This window comes from Anomaloglossus baeobatrachus, chromosome 6 (genome assembly GCF_048569485.1).
Source record: "Anomaloglossus baeobatrachus isolate aAnoBae1 chromosome 6, aAnoBae1.hap1, whole genome shotgun sequence".
NCBI classification, from domain to species: domain Eukaryota; kingdom Metazoa; phylum Chordata; class Amphibia; order Anura; family Aromobatidae; genus Anomaloglossus; species Anomaloglossus baeobatrachus.
Genome location: NC_134358.1, coordinates 184,868,962 through 184,891,644, shown reverse-complemented (window position 1 = coordinate 184,891,644; position 22,683 = coordinate 184,868,962). Strand labels below are relative to the sequence as shown.

General features: G+C 48.2%; 1 protein-coding gene across 5 annotated transcripts in view; it reads right to left on the bottom strand.

The window, feature by feature from the left end:
* The window catches only part of CEP192 (centrosomal protein 192), a 257,759-nt gene extending 235,582 nt beyond the window's left edge, over positions 1–22,177 (bottom strand). For all 5 annotated transcript variants that reach the window (XM_075314589.1, XM_075314592.1, XM_075314593.1 and 2 more), the window contains exon 1: positions 22,014–22,177. The gene's annotated coding sequence lies outside the window, so the exon portion shown is untranslated. The remainder of the gene's footprint in view (positions 1–22,013) is intronic.
* Positions 22,178–22,683: the final 506 nt, after the last annotated feature.

The following is a 22,683-nucleotide window of genomic DNA, read 5'->3' as shown; positions in this document are numbered from 1 at the left end:
GAAGTCCCCGGCGAACTACAAGTCCCAGGCGCGCCGCAGTTTCACATGGCAGCGGCGGTTAGCGCGGTAGCCCCTACATATAAACACACTCAGCGACGCTGAGTGTGTAATGGCACATATAGACCCGGTCAGCGCCGCGGTCCCCGGTGCACTAGCACACCCAGCAAAGCTGAGGTGTTGCCGTGCACGGTCCCTACAGGGATACAGAGTACCTCCAAGATGCAGGGCCATGTCCCTGAACGGTACCCGGCTCCTATCCAGCATGGTCCTCAGGAGCTGTGGATGGAGCACGGTCTCCTGTGCCTGGAGACCGATAGGATCCCACTTCACCCAGAGCCCAGAGGGGGATGGGGAAGGAAAGCAGCATGTGGGCTCCAGCCTCCGTACCCGCAATGGATACCTCAACCTTAACAACACCGCCGACAAAAAGTGGGGTGAGAAGGGAGCATGCTGGGGGCCCTATATGGGCCCACTTTTCTTCCATCCGACCTGGTCAGCAGCTGCTGCTGACCAATCTGTGGAGCTGTGCTGTGCATGTCTGCCTCCTTCGCACAAAGCATAAAAACTGAGCAGCCCGTGGGAGCACGGGGAGTGTATAGGCAGAAGGGGAGGGGCTTAACACTTTTGAGTGTAATACTTTGTGCTGCCTCCGGAGGCATAGCCTATACACCAATTGTCTGGGTCTCCCAATAGAGCGACAAAGAAATGGTGAAAATCGTTCACCATGGAGAGGTCGTCCCAAACTCAAAAATCGGTAAGGGTTGTTTATCCAAGTGGTTCATCGCTCATGCGGCAGCACACATCGCTATGTGTGACACCGCAGGAGCGAGGAACGTCTCCTTACCTGCCGCCGGCCCCAATGAGGAAGGAAGGAGGTGAGCGGGATGTTACGTCCTGCTCATCTCCGCCAGTCCGCTTTGATTGGACGGCCGCTTAGTGACGTTGTGGTGACGTCGCTGTGATGCCGAACGTCCCTCCCCCTTGAAGGAGGGATTGTTCGGCAGTCACAGCGACGCCGCCGACCAGGTAAGTATGTGTGACGCTGCCGTAGCGATAATGTTCGCTACGGCAGCGATCACAAACAATCGCATCCGCGACGGGGGCGGGTACTTACACGCTCGCTATCGCTACAAATTGCTAGCGATATCGCTACCGTGCAAAGCCCCCTTTAAAGTAAAAAAGGCATATTAGGGAGAGGGGGAGAGAGACACGGACCACACACAGACAGCTGTTTCGCACCGGCAGCCGACGCTTTTACAAGTCTCAGTAGCTACGTCAGTTCCTTGCTCTTCTAAGGGAGTGGAATTACGAATGATGTGGTTACTTATTAAAAATCAAAATAGTTAACTAAAAATATTCAAACCAAAAAAGTGCAACATATAAAATATATAAAACTCAACAATTCATATACATAGCAGAAAATTACAAAAATACAAGCATGTCATTTTTGTCATTAAGTCTAAGAGGTCCCATGGCTTCACTTCTAATAATCCATCTGGATTCCTGTTGTAATAGTATTTGTGTATTACCACCTGCTGCCACGGGAACAACTTTTTCTAATCTAGCGAATTTTTATCACCTGCATGTGCTTCTTGTACATGCTTTATCAGTCTAGGCGCACCGATCCCCGTGATCGGAGAATTCAGGTGCTCCTTAAATATGATAAAGAAGGGAATTTTGTTTATTTAACGTAAATTCCTTTTCTTCTAGCTCCTATTGGGAGACCCAGACAATTGGGTGTATAGCTTCTGCCTCTGGAGGCCACACAAAGTATTACACTTTAAAAAGTGTAACCCCTCCCCTCTGCCTATACACCCTCCCGTGCATCACGGGCTCCTCAGTTTTGGTGCAAAAGCAGGAAGGAGAAAACTTATAAATTGGTCTAAGGTAAATTCAATCCGAAGGATGTTCGGAGAACTGAAGACCAAGAACCACAAGAACAATTCAACAACATGTGTACACAAAAGAACAACCAGCCCAAAGGGCACAGGGGTGGGTGCTGGGTCTCCCAATAGGAGCTAGAAGAAAAGGAATTTACGGTAAGTAAACAAAATTCCCTTCTTCTTTGTCGCTCCATTGGGAGACCCAGACAATTGGGACGTCCAAGAGCAGTCCCTGGGTGGGTAAAAGAATACCTCGATAAAAAGCCGAAAACGGCCCCCTCTTACAGGTGGGCAACCGCCGCCTGAAGAACTCGCCTACCTAGACTGGCGTCTGCCGAAACATAGGTATGCACTTGATAGTGCTTCATGAAAGTGTGCAGACTAGACCACGTAGCTGCCTGACACACCTGCTGAGCTGTCGCCCGGTGCCGCAATGCCCAGGACGCACCTACGGCTCTGGTAGAATGGGCTTTCAGCCCTGAAGGGAGCGGGAGCCCAGAAGAACGGTAGGCCTCAAGAATCGGTTCCTTGATCCACCGAGCCAAGGTTGACCTGGAGGCCTGAGAGCCCTTACGCTGGCCAGCGACAAGGACAAAGAGCGCATCTGAACGGCGCAGGGGCGCCGTGCGAGACACGTAGAACCGGAGTGCTCTCACTAGATCCAAAGTGTGCAAATCCTTTTCACACTGGTGAATTGGATTAGGGCAAAAGGAAGGCAAGGAGATATCCTGATTTAGATGAAAAGAGGATACCACCTTAGGGAGAAATTCCGGGACAGGACGCAGAACCACCTTATCCTGGTGAAAAACCAGGAAGGGGGCTTTGCATGACAGCGCTGCCAGCTCAGACACTCTCCGAAGTGATGTGACTGCCACCAGGAAGGCCACCTTCTGCAAAAGACGGGAGAGAGAGACATCCCGCAGCGGCTCAAAAGGCGGCTTTTGAAGAGCCGTCAGGACCTTGTTAAGATCCCAAGGTTCCAACGGACGTTTGTAAGGTGGGACCATGTGACAGACCCCCTGCAGGAACGTGCGGACCTGCGGAAGCCTGGCTAGACGCTTTTGAAAAAATACGGAGAGCGCCGATACTTGGCCCTTGAGAGAGCCGAGGGACAAACCCTTGTCCATTCCAGATTGTAGGAATGAAAGGAATGTGGGTAAGGCAAACGGCCATGGAGGAAAACCGTTATCAGCACACCAGGATAGGAAGATTTGCCAAGACCTATAATAGATCTTGGCGGACGTTGGCTTCCTGGCTTGTCTCATGGTGGCAATGACATCCTGAGATAACCCTGAAGACGCTAGGAGCCAGGACTCAATGGCCACACAGTCAGGTTGAGGGCCACAGAATTCAGATGGAAAAACGGGCCTTGTGACAGCAAGTCTGGGCGGTCTGGAAGTGCCCACGGTTGACCCACCGTGAGATGCCACAGATCCGGATACCACGACCGCCTCGGCCAGTCTGGAGCGACGAGAATGGCGCGACGGCAGTCGGACCTGATCTTGCGTAGTACCCTGGGCAGCATCGCCAGAGGGGGAAACACATAAGGCAGTCGAAACTGCGACCAATCCTGGACTAAAGCGTCCGCTGCCAGAGCTCTGTGATCCTGAGACCGTGCCATGAAGGCCGGGACCTTGTTGTTGTGTCGTGACGCCATGAGATCGACGTCCGGCGTTCCACAGCGGCGACAGATCTCTCGAAACACGTCTGGGTGCAGAGACCATTCCTCCCGCGTCCATGCCCTGCCGACTGAGAAAATCTGCTTCCCAGTTTTCTACGCCCGGGATGTGAACTGCGGAGATGGTGGAGCCTGTGGCTTCCACCCACTGCAGAATCCGCCTGACTTCCTGGAAGGCTTGACGACTGCGAGTGCCGCCTTGGTGGTTGATGTAGGCGACGGCAGTGGCGTTGTCCGACTGGATTCGGATCTGCCTGCCCTCCAGCCACCGATGGAAAGCCAATAGGGCTAGATATACTGCCCTTATCTCCAGGATATTGATCTGAAGGGACGATTCTATCGGAGTCCAGGTACCTTGAGCCCTGTGGTGGAGAAAAACCGCTCCCCAACCTGACAGGCTCGCGTCCGTGGTGACCACGGCCCAGGTTGGAGGTAGGAAGGATTTTCCCCGAGACAGAGATGTGGGTAGGAGCCACCACTGAAGTGATGTTTTGGTTGCAAGGGAAAGAGAGATGTTCTTGTCGAGGGAAGCCGAACTCTTGTCCCATTTGCGAAGAATGTCCCATTGGAGTGGCCGTAGATGGAATTGCGCGAACGGCACTGCCTCCATAGCTGCAACCATCTTCCCCAGGAAGTGCATGAGGCGCCGTAAGGGGTGTGACTGACTCCGAAGAAGTGATTGCACCCCCGCCTGCAGAGAAAGCTGTTTGTCGCGCGGCAGCTTGACTAACGCTTGCTTCGTATGAAACGCCATCCCGAGATAAGTAAGTGATTGGGTCGGCGTCAACTTGGATTTCGGGAAATTGATGATCCACCCGAACTGCTGGAGAGTCGCCAGAGTGACAGTAAGACTTTGTTGACACGCCACCCGAGAAGGGGCCCTGACTAGGAGATCGTCCAAGTAGGGGATCACCGAGTGGCCCTGAGAGTGCAGGACCGCCACGACAGATGCCATGACCTTGGTGAAAACCTGTGGGGCTGTCGCCAGGCCGAAGGGCAATGCGACGAACTGGAGGTGTTCGTCCCCTATGGCGAACCGCAGGAAACGTTGATGTTCGGGTGCGATCGGCACATGGAGATAAGCATCCTTGATGTCGATCGATGCTAGGAAGTCTCCTTGTGACATTGAAGCGATGACTGAGCGGAGAGATTCCATCCGAAACAGTCTGGTTCTCACATGTCTGTTGAGCAGCTTCAGGTCCAGAACGGGACGGAATGACCCGTCCTTTTTTGGCACCACGAACAAGTTGGAGTAAAATCCGCGACCACGTTCCTGAAATGGGACGGGAATCACAACTCCTTCCATCTTCAGAGCGTCCACTGAAGAAGTGCGTCGGCCTGTGCCGGGGGTGGGGAGGTTCTGAAGAAACGAGCCGCAGGACGAGAGCTGAACTCTATCCTGTAACCATGAGACAGAATGTCTCTCACCCAACGGTCTTGAACGTGTGGCCACCAGGCGTCGCCAAAGCGGGAGAGCCTGCCACCGACCAAGGATGTGGGTAGAGGAGGCCGAGAGTCATGAGGAGGCCGTCTTGGAGGCAGTGCCTCCTGCGGCCTTTTTGGGGCGTGACTTGGACCGCCACGCATAGGAGTTCCTCTGGCCTTTCTCCGGCCGGTTGGACGAAGAGGTTTGGGGCTTGGCGGAGGGACGAAAGGACCGAAACCTCGATTGGATCTTTCTCTGCTGAGGTCTCTTAGGTTTGGACTGTGGTAAGGAGGAGTCCATTCCCGAGGATTCCTTAATAATCTCATCCAGCCGTTCGCCAAATAAACGTTCGCCAGAAAAAGGCAAACCGGTTAAGAACCTTTTGGAAGCAGAATCTGCTTTCCATTCGCGCAGCCACATGGCCCTGCGGACAGCCACGGAGTTAGCGGATGCCACGGCCGTACGGCTAGCGGAGTCCAGGACGGCGTTCATGGCGTAGGACGAAAATGCTGATGCCTGAGAGGTCAAGGAAGAAACATGCGGAGCAGAATTCCGCGTGACAGCATTAATCTCAGACAGACATGCCGAGATTGCTTGGAGAGCCCACACGGCTGCAAAGGCCGGGGCGAAAGATGCGCCCGTGGCCTCATAAATAGACTTCACCAAGAGCTCTGTCTGTCAGTGGCATCCTTCAGGGATGAGGCATCAGCAACAGACACAACGGACCTAGCAGCCAATTTAGAGACTGGCGGATCCACCTTGGGTGAGTGAGCCCAGCCCTTAACGACTTCAGGTGGAAAGGGATAACGTGTGTCAGACTGCCTTTTAGCAAAGCGCTTATCCGGGACCGCTCTGGGCTTCTGGACAGCGTCCCTGAAGTTAGAGTGATCAAAAAACGTATTGCGCGTACGTTTGGGGAATCGAAATTGGTGTTTCTCCTGCTGAGAAGCCGACTCCTCTACCGGTGGAGGCGGGGGAGAGAGATCCAACACCTGGTTGATGGATGAGATAAGATCATTTACCAAGGCGTCCCCCTCAGGGGTATCAAGGTTGAGGGCGAAGTCAGGGTCAGAGCCCTGAGCTCCCACGTCCACCTCGTCATCCTGAGAGTCCTCAAGCTGAGATCCAGAGCAGCGAGAGGAGGCCGGGGAAGAGTCCCAGCGAGGCCGCTTAGCCGGTCTGGGACTGCGATCCGGGCAGGAGTCCTCCGTCTGGGACCTAGGGGCTATCCTGGGAGCGCGCTGCGGCGCGGACCGAGAAGGCCCGAGAGGAGACAAACTAACAGGGGCCGGGGCCTGTGAAGAGCCCGGTCTGGACTGCAATGCCTCAAGGAGCTTAGATGACCATTTGTCCATAGACTGTGCAATGGATTGAGAAAGTGACAGAGAGTTTCTCAGCGAGAGGCCAATGACGGTGACTCTGTCCCTGTCGCCTGCTCAGGGGGAGCAGGGGGATCTACATGAGCCGAGGGGCCCACGAGTGCCCTAGGCTCCGGCTGAGCAAGCGTGGCAGGAGTCGAGCATTGATCACAGTGAGGGTAGGTGGATCCCGCAGGCAACATAGCCCCACCAGAGGTACAGGCTGCGAAAAAAACCTGTGCCTTAGAGACTTTGCGCCTTGTGGACGACATGCTGTAAGCAATAAGTGTCCGTCAGGAGAGCGACCACAGAGGGTATATAGGAAATGGCTCTACAGCCGTTCCGAATATATATATATAATATATATAAATATATATATCTATATCACGGCACCCTAGGGGAACCAGCACCGGAGACCGGTGTGGCTTACCAACCGCTGGTGACCTCCAGATTCCCTGTCGTGGGTCCCCCGGAGCTGTAGAGCTGTGCAGCTGCAGCATACACCGGCAGAATGCCAAACATGGCCGCCGGAGCTCTCAAGGGGGGAGTGAAGCCATGGGCGGCGCCAGTAAAAGGCGGGAATCTGGAGGCCCCATAGTGTTCCATGAGAGGGGAGGGGAGATATGCAAAGATGCTCCAGCCCTCTGTCGGTAATCCCGCCCTTACCCCTGACAGGCAGGCCCGGGGGCGGGATTTTTCGCGACTAGGCCGCGATGAAGCCGGGGACTAAATTTAAGGCCGTGCCCGACAAGCAGGCACGGTCGGCGCGGAAGTCCGATGAAAAAACAACGGACGGCGCTACTGGGGGGAAAGGCGACCTCTCTCTCCGTACCGTCCCCACCTGGGGACACAGAGTACCTTCAAGGTTGCAGGGCCCGGTCCCTGGGGATGAAAACGCTCCGGTCCAGCAGGTTCCACCAGGGGCTGCGGATGGAGCACGGTCTCAGCAGGTGAATGACCGGTGAAGCTCCCACTTCTCCCAGAGCCGCATAAGGGATGGTGAAGGAGACGGCATGTGCCTCCAGCCTTTGTACCCGCCATGGGTACCTCAACCTTAACAACACCGCCGACATAGTGGGGTGAGAAGGGAGCATGCCGGGGACCCCATAGGGGACCTCTTTTCTTCCATCCGTCATACTATGTATGAGAAATCTTTTTTTTTTTTTTCTATGAGTGGATGTGTGCCTCCTTCCACACAAAGCATAAAACTGAGGAGCCCGTGGTCCACGGGAGGGTGTATAGGCAGAGGGGAGGGGTTACACTTTTTAAAGTGTAATACTTTGTGTGGCCTCCAGAGGCAGAAGCTATACACCCAATTGTCTGGGTCTCCAAATGGAGCGACAAAGAAAAAAGTGGTCTAATCGTTTTTCCAATGTAGAAACAACCACATGTACAGAAAATCACATAGACTACATAATCTGTCCTGCAGGATATGAATTGTTTTACCGTATGTGATATCCCACCTATTTTAATGGTTTTGCCTTGTAGATGTTGCTTACAAAATGAACATGTCCCATATTTATAATTACCGGTAACGATTGATTTTTGGAACCAATTCATTTTTGGAATAATCTTTTGTGGACTAGAATATCCCCCAAATTTTTACTACGTCTATACGTGGTAGACTGTTTTTTGCTACAAGATGCGGATCCCGATCTTCTTCAATCAGATTATTCATAATCGCCACACGTATATATTACATGTATGTATAACAAGTATGTATTATTTGTAATACAAAGAAAATATCCTGATAATTTAATAAAAGAAGCGTTTGACAGGGTTAAGAAAAATACATCAGAAAAAAAATATAAAAAACAGAAGTGAGAGGATCAAAAAAGACAACGCTTTAATGCGCAATCTGGAGGCAGTGGAGGTGGGAGACTTAGTAATATCGGACCATGCACCGGTGGTGATTGATTTGACGGATGCTTTCCCCAGAGGCTCAGACTATCTTTGGAGATATCCAACCTTCCTTTATGAAAACAAGGAGTTCACACATAGACTGAAAGAGTGGTGGTCCGAGTTTGTGGATCACAATAGACAACATCGAGATACTCCGATGCTATTGTGGGACACGGCAAAAGCGGTCCTAAGGGGCAAAATAATAGGTTATGTTTCCTCAATGAGGAAGAAAATTCAGACTAAATTTATTGAAACTTCCTTTAAGTTGAAACAGGCTTATACGTCCTTTCAGGAAAACCCAGACAAAGCCCATAGGGATGTTTGGTTGCTGGAGCAGGGGTCTTTCAACAGGTGGGCAGTAAGGAGGGAGCAAATATTTAAAACAGCCCAGGAGGCGACCCTTCATCGATTTGGGAATAAGGCGGGTAAACTGATGGCCAATCTGGTAAAAATTAGAGTGACTCTGCAAGGACCTATGCAAATGAGGGATCGCACAGGTGAGGTACACAATGATCCTGGGAGGATAATCGAAATATTGGGGGCATATTACAATAACTTATACACGGGGGACATACCAGTCACAATTCCAGATAACAATATTTTGACTAAAGTGACCCTTCCTGGGATCACAGAGGAACAACGTACTTTTTTGAACGCTAAAATTTCAGGGGAAGAGGTAGTTGGCACTCTCAAAAGTATGCAGAACAACAAAGCGCCAGGGCCAGACGGGTTCACGGCTGAATTTTACAAGACGATGGTAGATGAGACCTCTCCTATATTGTTAGAAATATACAACAAGGTCCTGGAAGGTGAAGCGTCTTTTCGCAATAGTAACCTAGCCTATATAAAATTAATTCCGAAACAGGGTAAAGATCCGCTATCCCCAGGCTCTTACCGGCCAATTTCACTCATTAATTTGGACATAAAGTTACACTCAAAAATAATGGGCTAATCGCTTGGCGGTAATCCTGCTCCATTTAATATCCCCAGCTCAAGCAGGTTTCATTAAAAATAGATCAGCGACGCAAAACATTCGTAAAGTCTTATTGGCCCTTGATAGGGTGAGCTCTAAGGATCTGGTCAATGAGACTCCAGCGTTATTAACAATAGATGCAGAGAAGGCCTTCGATAATGTGGAGTGGCCTTGGCTCTATAGAGTTTTGGACACAATGCTATTCTCGGGGTCTTTCTACAACGTGGTACGCGAGATTTATACAAATCCTAGAGCACAGGTTTATATTCCAGGTTTCCTCTCGACTCCCTTTCAGTTGCATGGGGGACTAGGCAGGGCTGTCCCCTTTCACCACTTCTCTTCAACCTGGCTTTGGAGCCCCTGGCGAGGCTGTTAACTGACCATCGCACTTTTCAAGGGATCCTCATAAATAAGATGCGAATACAGGCGACACTCTTTGCCGACGATGTACTGTTTCTCTCTGATCCTAAAACCCAGGTACCACTTATATTGGAAATATTGCGAGAATACGGGAGCTACTCAGGCTTTAAAATTAACCCAATTAAATGTGAATTGCTGTTCCTGGGCAATGGGAAGGCTCATTTGCAGGAAGGTGGCCAGTGTGAGCATATTTCTATAGCAAGATCATACATTACATATCTGGGCATTAGAATTGGTAAGGGGCCAACTTCTTTATATAACCTAAACTACCCAGCTCTTATAAATCAAATAGTTCAGGACCTCCAGAGATGGCAGGACCTCCCGTTGAACATCATGGGCAGAGCACAATTAATTAAGATGATGTCCATGTCTAAGTTGATGTATCATATCCAAACTCTACCTTTGCTCTTGAGACATAAGGATGTTGAACTTCTTAAAGGGAACCTGTCATCAGAAATTTAGCTATAAAGCTAAAAGTTTCCCCCTCTGCTGCACCTGGGCTGCATTCTAGGAAGCTTCCTATAGTTTTTGTGGCCCCTTTTATTCCAAAATAAATACTTTATAAACTTGTACCTTTTCTTATGCAAATTTCTTTAATCGTCCATGGGGCGGGCTGCCTGATGTACGTTGCTGTCCTCCTGCCGATTTACGCCGCCCCCGAACGCTGAATTTCAAACCTCAGGACGCCGCCCCTGGGCACCCGTGGTCCCGCGCTGCTACTGTACATGTGACCGCTGGTGACGCTTTGCGCGGGCACCGACTGCTCCATCCGCTCCTCCCATCTATTTCCTGCTGCTGAGCAGGATGGGAAGGAGGTGACGTCCGGTCATCTGGCCAGCGAGCAGAACGCTGGAGGAATAGGCGAAAGTGCGGTCACGAGGTTATGGGCGGCACTTGCTGATGACACTCACAGCGCCGCCCATAACCTCGTGCCCGCGCAAAGCGTCACTAGCGGTCACACGTGCACGCAGTGCACGGCACCGCTACAGTAGCACAGCGCATGCGCGGGACCACGGGCGCCCAGGGGCGGCGTCCTGAGGTTTGAAATTCAGCGTTCGGGGGCGGCGTAAATCGGCAGGAGGACAGCAACGTACATCAGGCAGCCCGCCCCCATGGAAGATTTAAGAAATTTGCATACGAAAAGGTACAAGTTTATAAAGTATTTATTTTGGAATAAAAGGGGCCACAAAAACTATAGGAAGCTTCCTAGAATGCAGCCCAGGAGCTGCAGAGGGGGAAACGTTTAGCTTTATAGCTAAATTTCTGATGACAGGTTCACTTTAATAGAAGTTTCTCAAGGTTTGTGTGGAGGGGGAAACGAGCTCGCATTGGTATAAGGAAGCTAACTGCATCAAAGGATGATGGGGGATTAAACCTACCAAATGTTAGGGGTTACAATCTGGCCTGTTTATCCAAGTATTGGATGGATTGGATTCATGGCTCACAGAAACACGTGTCCCTTGGAGTTGAGAGAGATTATGCGTTTCCATGAGATTTAAAGGCCCTTCTTCACACCAGTCAACCTAATCTAGCCCAAAAAATTAAGCATTCTTCTCTTTTTAAGGATACGATAGCAGCCTGGAGGCAAGTGAGGAAGCATTACAAGTTGTCATATAAAATTTCTAAATATCTACCCCTATGGGATAATCCAGGGTTCAGCCAGGGAATTAGCAATAAGCTATTTGAAGAATGGAGGCAGAAAGGTATACAGAGGGTCTCCCATCTTTTTCATCCTTCTGAGCCAAGATGGTTGGGGAGGGAAGAATTGGTAGGCAATTATGGGTTGAATCCTAACCAAATAATCCAGTATGATCAGGTGAAGCATAAGGTTATGGCTCAATTGCAAGACATATCGTCGGAGGTGTCACTAAATACATTTGACGGCCTGGTCAAGTTGGCACAAACGTCCTCGTCAATTTCATCTTTATATGGGGCAATGCGAGACCAGTTGACTGGCTATCAGCCAGAGAGTTTCTTTAAAGCCATGGGAAAAGCAACTAGGGGACCCCGACATTGGAACAAAGATCAGGGAGGGGTGGAGGGCCCTACGAAAGGCAATTCTGAATGAACAGTGGCGGGAGACTCAGTATAAAGTGATGCATCGGGCGATTTATGCATTCAATTTGCCCAGAAAGCTTGAGAATCCTGAAAGGATTACTCGTTATCCGAAATGCAATTTAGAAGCAATGGATCTCTACCATGGATTGTGGCTGTGTCCCCACCTTGAGCCACTGTGGGCCCAAGTATCAAAGTGTGTTGCTAAACTCTGGGACATCAAACTCCTTCTCTCCCCTACTCTGGTTCTGTTCCATGCTTGGGAGGGGGTGAGCGTCGAGGGGAGGAGGAGTAGACATCCCCCTTTACTTATACATGTAATCATACTTGCAACAAAGAGGATGATACTGAAATATTGGTTGGAGTCAAAAGTACCCTCGTTCGAAGAAGTAATAATCCATATAAAACGGCTGATGGAGTTAGAGAGCCTTAATGCTGGAAGGAAGTCGGGACGATTGGGCAGTCACTTCAAAAAGTGGAGGGAGGTGGGAGTTGAAGGTGACCAGGTGGGAGTGGGTTTGAGTAGTGGGGGGAGGAGGTTCAGGGGAGGGGGGGGGGGGAGGGGAGTAGGAGAGTTTCACAGGATGGTTGCAAATTCATTTAGAGAGTTAGTTATAAGGGTTTCCGTGAGGTATTAAAGATTCTGAGTCTTACTGTGAATACTGTGAACATTGATTAGATGTTGTACTGAATTGTAAATGTAATTGGAGCGATATACAATTTTCTTGTCATTTTGCTGATAATTTTGTTGATATTATTATTATTTGTTCTATGTAATGACTTGTTTGCTTTTGAAAATAAATAAAAATTATAATTTAAAAAAAAAAAAAAGACAACGCTTTAGATTTAAATTTCTAGTTCAGCCCCATGGATATATATATATATATATATATATTATATATATACGTATGGCGATTATGAATCACTGGCATCTGATTGAAGAAGATCGGGATCTGCATCTTGTAGCAAAAAACAAACAGTCTACCACGTATAGACGTAGTAAAAATTTGGGGGATATTCTAGTCCACAAAAGATTAATCTAAAAATGAATTGGTTCCAAAAATCAATCATTACCGGTAATTATAAATGCGGGACAGGTTCATTTTGTAAGCAACATCAACAAGGCAAAACCATTAAAATAGGTGGGATATCACATACGGTAAAACAATTCATATCCTGCAGGACAGATTATGTTGTCTATGTGATTTTCTGTACATGTGGTTGTTTCTACGTTGGAAAAACGATTAGACCACTTTTTATCAGATTTAGGGAGCACCTGAATTCGCTGATCACGGGGATCGGTGCGCCTAGACTGATAAAGCACGTACAAGAAGCACATGCAGGTGATAAAAATTCTTTAATGTTCGCTGGATTAGAAAAAGTTGTTCCCGTGGCAGCAGGTGGTAATACACATAAAATACTATTACAACAGGAATCCAGATGGATTATTAGAAGTGAAGCCATGGGACCGCTTGGACTTAATGACAAAAATGACATGCTTGTATTTTTGTAATTTTCTGCCATGTACATGAATTGTTGTAGAGTTTTATATATTGCACTATTTTGGTTTGAATATTTTTAGTTGATAACTATTTTGATTTTTAATAAGTAACCACATCATTCGTAATTCCACTCCCTTAGAAGAGCAAGGAACTGACGTAGCTACTAGAGACTTGTAAATGCGTCGGCTGCCAGTACGAAACAGCTGTCTGTGTGTGGTCCGTGTCTCTCTCCCCCTCTCCCTAATATGCCTTTTTTACTTGAAGAATAAAACAAGAATTTTTCTGCATAAAGAACTGGTGAGTGCCTTCTATTTTGTTATATATGCTTTGTTGGCAATGACAGAGGTGAACAATGTTCTGTAAATCTTCATAAGGTTGGCACACACTGTTGGTGGTATGTTGGCCCATTCCTCCATGCAGATCTCCTCTAGAGCAGTGATGTTTTGGGCTTGTCGCTGGGCAACACGGACTTTCAACTCCCTCCAGAGGTTTTCTCTGGGGTTGAGATCTGGAGACTGGCTAGGCCACTCCAGGACCTTCATATGCTTCTTACGAAGCCACTCCTTTGTTGCCCTGGAGGTGTGCTTGGGATCATTATCATGCTGAAAGACCCAGCCACGTTTCATCTTCAATGTTTTTGCTGATGGAAGGAGGTTTGCACTCAAAATCTCACGATAAATGGCCCCATTCATTCTTTCATGTACACGGATCAGTCATACTTTGCAGAGAACCAGCCCTAAAGCATGATGTTGACACCCCCATGCTTGACAGTGGGTATGGTGTTCTTTGGATGCAACTCAGCATTCTATCTCCTCCAGACACGACAAGTTATGTTTCTACCAAACAGTTCTACCTTGGTTTCTTCAGACGATATGACATTCTCCCAATAATACTCTTCTGGATAATCTAAATGCTCTCTAGCAAACTTCAGACGGGCCCGAACATGTACAGGCTTAAGCAGGGGAACACGTCTGGCACTGCAGGATCTGAGTCCCTGCGGCGTAGTGTGTTACTGATGGTAGCCTTTGTTACGGTGGTCCCAACTCTATGCAGGTCATTCACTAGGTCCCGCCATGTGGTTCTGGGATTTTTGCTAACCATTCTTGTGTTTATTTTCACCCCACAGGGTGAGATGTTGCATGGAGCCCCAGATTGAGGGAGATTATCAGTGGTCTTGTATGTCTTCCATTTTCTTATTATTGCTCCCACAGTTGATTTAATCACACCAAGCTGCTTGCCTATTGCAGATTCAGTCTTCCCAGTTTGGTGCAGGGCTACAATTTTGTTCTTTCTGGTATCCTTTGACAGTTCTTTGGTCTTCACCATAGTGGAGTTTGGAGTGTGACTGTTTGAACTTATCAGTATAAAAGATACCTGTCCACAACCTCAAACAGGTGCCATTACTACAGGTAATAAGTGGAGGAACGAGGAGCCTCAACACTAGAAGTCCCAGAGAGGGGTCATTTAACATTTCTACCTTTGGAACTCAGAGAGCTCGAAATTTCTGGGACTTCTAGTGTTAAAGAAGTTACAGGTCTGTGAGAGACAGAACTCGTGTATGTTTTTAGATGACTAAATACTTGTTTTCCACCATAATTTGCAAAAAAAAAAAAAAAAATGTTACCAAATCACAGACTCCTATTGTCTCTCATAGTTTTGGCCTACCTATGATGTCAATTATAGGTCTCGCTCATCTTTTTAAATGGGAGAACTTGCACAACTGGTCCATGACTAAATACTTTTTTTCCCCACTGTATATTATGCCTCCATATATTGTAGGTGCCACCATACATTGTGCCAAGCTTGTGCTTCTAGAGACATACTCCCTGTAAATTAAGGGGGCTTCCCCACTGCAATAATGCCACACGTGCTCGTTTACTGCAGTTTAGGCACAGGGGCATACCGGGAATTCACGTTTGTTTAGTTTATTCTTTGGGGGGGGGGGGGGGGGAGTGGATGGTTCACTGTGCAGTAAAAGTGACAAGATCAATTTATTCTTCGGGTCAGTGCGGTTACAGCGATACCAGACTTATCACATTTTTTTTTTATGCTTTGCTACTTTTACATACTAAAATCTATATTTCACAAAAATTAATTTGTTTTTGCATCACCATATTCTGAGAGCTATAACTTTATTTTATTTTTTCCAGAAAGAGCCATATTAGGGCTTGTTTTTTGTGGAACGGTTTGGCGTTTTAATTTCTACCATTTCTTTACATATGACTTTTTGATTGCATTTCATTCACTTTTGTGTTAGTATGATCAAAAAATATGCAATATTTGGTGGTTTGTTTTTTTTTTATGATATTCGCTACACGAATGACTTGGGTCATTCCGGATGCGGTGATACCAATTAGGTGTGTTTCTCTGTTTATTTTTGTTTGAGCACAAATGCAGCATTTTTAGTGGCGCAACGGGTTTTTGTGAGTTGTATGCACTTTTTTTGTTACATTTTATTGAACTTTTTTTTTTTCCACTTAGGCTAGAGGAAAGGGTGCTTTACACGCTGCGACATCGCTACCGATATATCGTCGGGGTCACGTCGTTAGTGACACATATCCGGCGCCGGTAGCGACATCGCAGCGTGTGACACCAAGGAGCGACGATCAACGATCGCAAAATCGTTAAAAAACGAGGATCGTTGACACGTCACTCCTTTCCTTAATACTGCTGCTGCCACAGGTACTATGTTGTTCGTCGCTCCTGCGGCACCACACATCGCTGTGTGTGACACCGCAGGAACGACGAACATCTCCTTACCGGCAATGCGGAAGGAAGGAGGTGGGCGGGATGTTACGTCCTGCTCATCTCCGCCGCTCAACTTCTATTGGCCGGCTGCTTAGTGACGCCGCTATGACGCTGAACGCACCTCCCCCTTGAAGGAGGGATTGTTCGGTGGTCACAGCGACGACGCTGTCAAGGTATGTGCGTGTGACGCTGCCGTAGCGATAATAATGTTCTCTACGGCAGCAATCACCAAATGCCGCACGAGCGACGGGTGCTATAGCGCACGACATCGCTAGCAACTGCTAGCGATGTCGCAGCGTGTAAAGTACCCTTAACACTTGTGCATGACTTGCACAAGTGCAAGATGAGAAAATCTCGCATTGGCCTCGAACCAATGTTAATCAATGAGGCAGCTCTGATCTGCTTTTTTTTCTCAGCTCCAATTGGACTGAGGAAAAAAATAAATCGCAGCATGCTGCAATTTCAATGGTATCTCGCGCAAGACTCCCAATGCCAGTCTATGGGTGCGAGAAACAAAAGCGGATGTCACATGGACAGCACATGGACCATCGTAGTCACATCCGTTTACATGGTTACAATTCTATCATGTAGCAGAGAACACTGTAAATGGTCCTGTAAATGAATAATAGCTGCTGAAAAAAAAAACGGATCGCACACGACAGCACACTGACACCACATGGATGACAAGTGAGAAGAAATTGTCCTACACTCCGGCATGAGAATCGGACAGATTTTTCATACGCAAGTGTGACTCCATCCAAAGTCCCACTGTGAGACATGAATAGTTTTCACTTTGATCACTGATCTCATGCACTGCTGTACTCGTGTACAGCAGAGTAGGAGACCTTACCTGTCAGTGATTTACTAACTGTGCCTGCAAGACTCTGCTCATAGCTGGATCTTACAGGCCACTGTACCCTGGGATGGTGGAAGGGGGGGGTCATAAGATGGATACCATGGCAACAATCAGCACAAGCGATTATCATGGCAGGGGTCCATTCCTGGCAAAGGGAGCCTTTTAAGCCTCCTTTAACCCCTTAGAAACCGCTGTATTTAAGGGGTTAATCGGCTGTGATTGGTTCCGAAACCGGTCTGCACCGATACTCGCATGTGTCAAATGTCATGTACAGCTGTCATTCTTGGGAATTTCACCTGTGGGAAGGCATTATTTCCTTAATACTACGCGTTATTAAAAGCGGCACTGAGGAATAAGGCTCCTGAACGACTATTGTTAAAAAGGTGTATCAGGTGTATTGTAAAAAAGGTTAGATCTTGCCTGGATACGAAGTCTCCTATTTATCATTTTATTATTACTGCACACTTGTAATGAATGGTACCTTCGTCCGAATATTGCCCTCTGTCTGTCTATCTATCATATTTGTGGGTACATACACAGAGTTGCCATGTGATATAATGGTCTGTCCTCATAAATTGTGTCTCTCTCCTCTGACTTATCAGTCACAATAATATACACAATTATTTAAAGTCCCAGCTACAGGTTTATTTCTTTTTCTATTAGAAAACAAACAGCACTTTATTCAACTTCCCCTGATCCAGCGTCATCTCTGCTTTCAGAGTCTGTTATCTGCGGACATCATGTCAAAAGCGCTGAAGTCAATCAGTAAACTCAGTATTACTACCTAACTAAACAAGGTTTAGAAGAGACCAGGGCAGGCAGCAGACACTAGAAGCAGGGAAGGAGAGCAATACTGAACTTGTTTTGTAAGTACTACAGCAGCTTATAGCCCAAAGACTTTAAGGCTATGTGTCCACGGGAGAATGTAGCTGCGGATTTTTCTGCATCAAAATCCGCAGCTTTCCAGCAAAATCCGCACCTTTTCAAAGGTGCGGATTTACCGCGGATTTGATGTGGATTTTGGTGCGGATTTTTTTTTTCCCCAATTTTAAAGTCAAAATCCGGATGAAAATCCGCAACAATAATTGACATGTTGCAGATTTTTCCGGATTAAAATCCGCACGAAATCCGCTGCGGAAAAATCCGCAGCGTGGGCACAGCATTTCCAAAATGCCATAGAAATGGCTGGGAAGTGCCTGAGCTGCAGATTTTCGGGAAATCCGCGGCTTTTCCACGAGAAATCCGCGGCAAAATCCGCGCATTTTCCGCAGCGTGGGCACATAGCCTAACAATTGACAATCTCTTTAAAAGGTAACCTGACAGATCCCCCATGCCCTCCCACCCACCAGCATTTATATATTACTAAATTCACAGCCTAATGAGCCCCTTATACTGCCTGACACCTAAACACATATTAAAAAGGTCTTTATAAAGTCTTTTTTCATATGTAACTTAGCCCTCTGACTAGTCCATGAGGCATTAGTTTTCCAGACTAGTCAGCCCTCTCAATATATTATGTCCCTGAGGGCATGATAACATGATTTGCAGAGAGCTGGTGTCATCGCCAGCTCTCTGTAAGGCTATGTGTCCACGGTAGAATGTACCTGCGGATTTTTCTGCCTGAAAATCCACGACTTTCGCGGCAAATCCGCACCCGCGGATTTGCCGCGGATTTTGATGCAGATTTTTTTTTTTTTTTCCCCCATTCAAAACCAAAAATCCGCACCAAATCTGCACCAAACAATTGACATGCTGCAGATTTTTCCGGATCAAAATCCGCGGCAAATCCGCAGCGGAAAAATCTGCAGCATGGACACAGCATTTCCAAAATGCCATTGAAATGGCTTGGAAGTGCCGCTGCTGCAGATTTTCGGGAAATCCGCGGCAAAATCCGTGCAAAATCCGCAGCGTGGGCACATAGCCTAAGGCTCCTTTCACACTGTATGACTAGTCGACTACGTTCGGGTGTCTGTCTGCAGAATACATATATGTGCAAAAATGGTACAAAACAGAGCACACGCTAATGTAGTGTGCTCCATTACAGTCAATAGCCCTGCCGGCGCATGCGTCCGAAATACGTTTTGCTTGGTAGGGGGAGGGGCGGTTCGGACGGATGCTCCAACGGGACCTGTGAACGCAAGGCAAAACGCAGTGTGTATGGAGCCTTAAGGGTAAGTTCACACAGTGCGTTTTTCGCGGCGTTTTTGCACAGTTTTCGGGTGGGTTTTTGCTCAGAAACTGCATGACTTAGCTTCCCCAGCAAAGTCTATGAGTTTTCATTTTTGCTGTCTGCACACAGCGTTTTTTTTCAGCTGCGTTTTTGTGGTGCCACAAAAATGCAGCATGTCAATTATTCCCGCGTTTTTCACTGCGCTTTTCATCCATTGAGTGCAATGGGATGTTGAAAGACGCAATGAGAAACGCAAATAGGTGCGTTTTGGTGCGTTTCTAAGACCAAAAACGCAGCTATAAACGCAGGAGGTGGGTAGTAAAGTGACATGTACAGGAAGAGGATTCCTTCTGTCAGTAAACACAGAAGCGTGAATCCTCCCGGTACCATTACCGCCGCTTCCACCTCCAGTCCTGTGCATGTCAGCTGCCGTGCGGCGTCATGTACGGGCAGGAGGTGGAATCGGCTGCGAAATCAAAAGTGAACAGTAGAAAAAAAAATGTCATACTCACCTGTCTGCAGACTCCCGGTGCCTTGCCCGCTCCCAGCTCCTCCTCCCGGTACCGCCGCTCCGGGTGTGTGCAGTCTCCCCGGGTACGTATGCCTGCAGGATGCAGGACCTGGCGATGGATCACCTGATGCAGTCACCTGACGCATCAGCTGATCGTAAGTCTCGGGGTGACGCCAGCGGCCGGACGGTTTAACCTATCAGCAGATGCGTCAGGAGACTTCATCCCTGATTACCGGCAGCTCCTGCAGCGATCGAACGGGATCAGACTCCGCTCCAGGAGCTGCCGGTAATATGCACATAAGTGAGTATTTTTTTTTATTTTTTTTTTTGCACCGATGCATCTGCTGATTGTATAAACGGCTTTTATACAATCAGCTGCTGTGTGATGTGATGTGATTCAGGCACTTGAACCTGACACATCATCTGATCGCTTTGCCTTCCAGCAAACCGATCAGATGATATTGGATCCGGACTGGAAGGCGCGGGACCCTTGACCCAGGATTACTGCGGAGGGGGTTCTTTATTTCAATAAAGATGGAGTCACTAATTGTGTTGTGTTTTATTTCTAATAAAAATATTTTTCTGTGTGTTGTGGTTTTTTTTTATCTTTACTAGAAATTCATGGTGGCCATGCCTAATATTGGCGTGACACCATGAATTTCGGGCTTAGGGCCAGCTGATAATATACAGCTAGCCCTAACCCCATTATTACCCAGTGAGCCACCTGGCATCAGGGCAGCTGGAAGAGTTGGATACAGCGCCCGAAGATGGCGCGTCTATGAAAGTGCCATTTTCTGGGGTGGCTGCGGACTGCAATTCGCAGCGGGGGTGCCCAGAAAGCATGGGTACCCTGCACTGTGGATTCCAATCCCCAGCTGCCTAGTTGTACCCGGCTGGACACAAAAATTAGGCGAAGCTCACGTCATTTTTTTTTTTAATTATTTCATGAAACAAAATAAAAGGGCTTCTCTATATTTGTGGTTCCCAGCCGGGTACAAATAGGCAGCTGAGGGTTGGGGGCAGCCCGTACCTGCCTGCTGTACCCGGCTAGCATACAAAAATAAGGCGAAGCCCACATCATTTTTTTTGTTTGGGGGGGGGGGGGTGTCAAAGAAATCCTGCATACAGTCATGGAAGGAGGATGCTGAGCCTTGTAGTTCGACAGCTGCTGTCTGCTCTCCTGCATACACTATTGGATGGAGGATGCTGAGCCTTGTGGTTCGACAGCTGCTGTCTGCTCTCCTGCATACACTATTGGATGAAGGATGTTGAGCCTTGTAATTCTGCTCCCCCTGACTCTCCCTCCAGCATACAGCCCTGGATGGAGCATGCTGAGCCTTGTAGTTCTGCAGCTGCTGTATATTCTCCTGCATACACTATTGGATGGAGCATGCTGAGCCTTGTAGTTCTGCAGCTGCTGTATGCTCTCCTGCATACACTATTGGATGGAGTATGCTGGGCCTTGTAGTTCTGCAGCTGTCTGCTCTCCTGCATACACTAGTGGAGAATGAAGAACATATTGAAGAAGGAAATGAAAGACCTTTTTTTTTTTGTTCACTGATAAAAAAAACGCATAAAGACGCAGTGAGCAAAAATGCAGCAAAATGCGCCAAATCGCGGCAAAAACACATGCGCTTTTGCAGCATTTTTTTGACGCAGGTGTGTTTTTGTGCGGTTTTTGCCGCAAAAAAACGCGTCAAAAAAAAAATCGCAGTGTGAACCTAGCCTTATTCTGTGCATACGTGTGTTTTTCTTCACTAAAATGCGTCCCAGCTTCAGTGAAGCATTGCGGTTGTCCAGAAGTGAAGCTACCGTCTTCTTTACGTCCAGACATGCGCAGTGCTTCTCTGAAGTTGGGCAGCGGCGCAATGACATTAGCAAAGCAAGCTATGAGCATGTGCAGGATTTAGAGAGCTGGCTATGACAGTAGCTCTCTGCAAATCATATAACGCCTACAGGGGTGTGATAACATGCGGAGAGGGACGACTAGTTTGGGGAACTAATGTCCCATATGAAAAAGGGCTTTATAAAGCCCTTTTTTCAATGTGTTTAGTTGTCAGGAAATAAGAGGGCTCGTTAGGCAGGGTAATTAGTAATATATAAATGCTGGTGGGTGGGAGAGCATGGGGGACTTTTCAGGGTCCCTTTAATTCCAGACAAACGTATAATGTATAATTGGATGTCAGTAGTGTACGGTTAGTGGTCACTGAGCAGCCGGAGGACTTAGCAGCACATGCGCAGAGCACACTGCAAGTCTTTGGGTGGTCGCCAGCTGCCTTCGGTGTACAGCACCGGGCTCTCCCCCCCCCGCCGCGGCGGAGGAGCAGCCCCCACTTGTAGAGTTGGAGCGCAGCGCACGGCCGCCGTACACGACGTAAGGACGCACGTCTCCACACCGCGCTACGTACAGACACTCCCCCCGCGTCCCCTGTCCAGACTCCTGACTAAAAAAAAAAAAAAAAAAAAAAGTTGTCAGCTCCGTGCTACCGCACACCCGGGCTCTGCGGCCCGCTCCGCTCACTCATATATACCTGGCTAGCAGCGCCGACTCCCCGGGAGAGCGCACCGGAAACGTGTAGCTCCCTCAGCACGCGGGAGAGCGAGCACAACACTCGCAGCTCTCCGGTCCTCCGCTGTAAGCGCTCAGCTGTGGAGGGCGGGGCTCCAGCAGGAGGCGGACCCAACCGTACAAAAATTGCAGCGCGCGTCACTCGGCAGTCACATACTGGCAGGGGGCGGAGTCTGAGGACAGCTGCGGGACTAGCGAAGGGGAGGGGCTAAAGCGGTCCTGCCGCCAAAAGAGATCTAGTCACATTGGCGCATGCGCAGTTCACTATATGTAACGGCCAGCGGGCTGTTTATCCTGTACCTGCAGCGCAGAATATAGCCTCCAGAGGGCGACATCACATATTCAGTCGCGGCCGAAAGTTGAGACTTGCACAAATTTTGCTTTTCATACACTGCTGCTTCAGTCTTTTTAGAACTTTTTGTCCGCTGTTTCTATGGTTACTGAAGTAGAATTATCAGCATTTCTTAACTTTTTTTACACTTTTATTAACAAATACATTATTTATGTAAAGGCTTAATATTTACAGTGTGGACCCTGATTATTCAAGACTTCTGGGTCAGATCCTGACTGATGAGAGCACATTCTTCCCCAATCACTTCTTGGAGATTATCACAGTTCTGTATTTTTCAGGA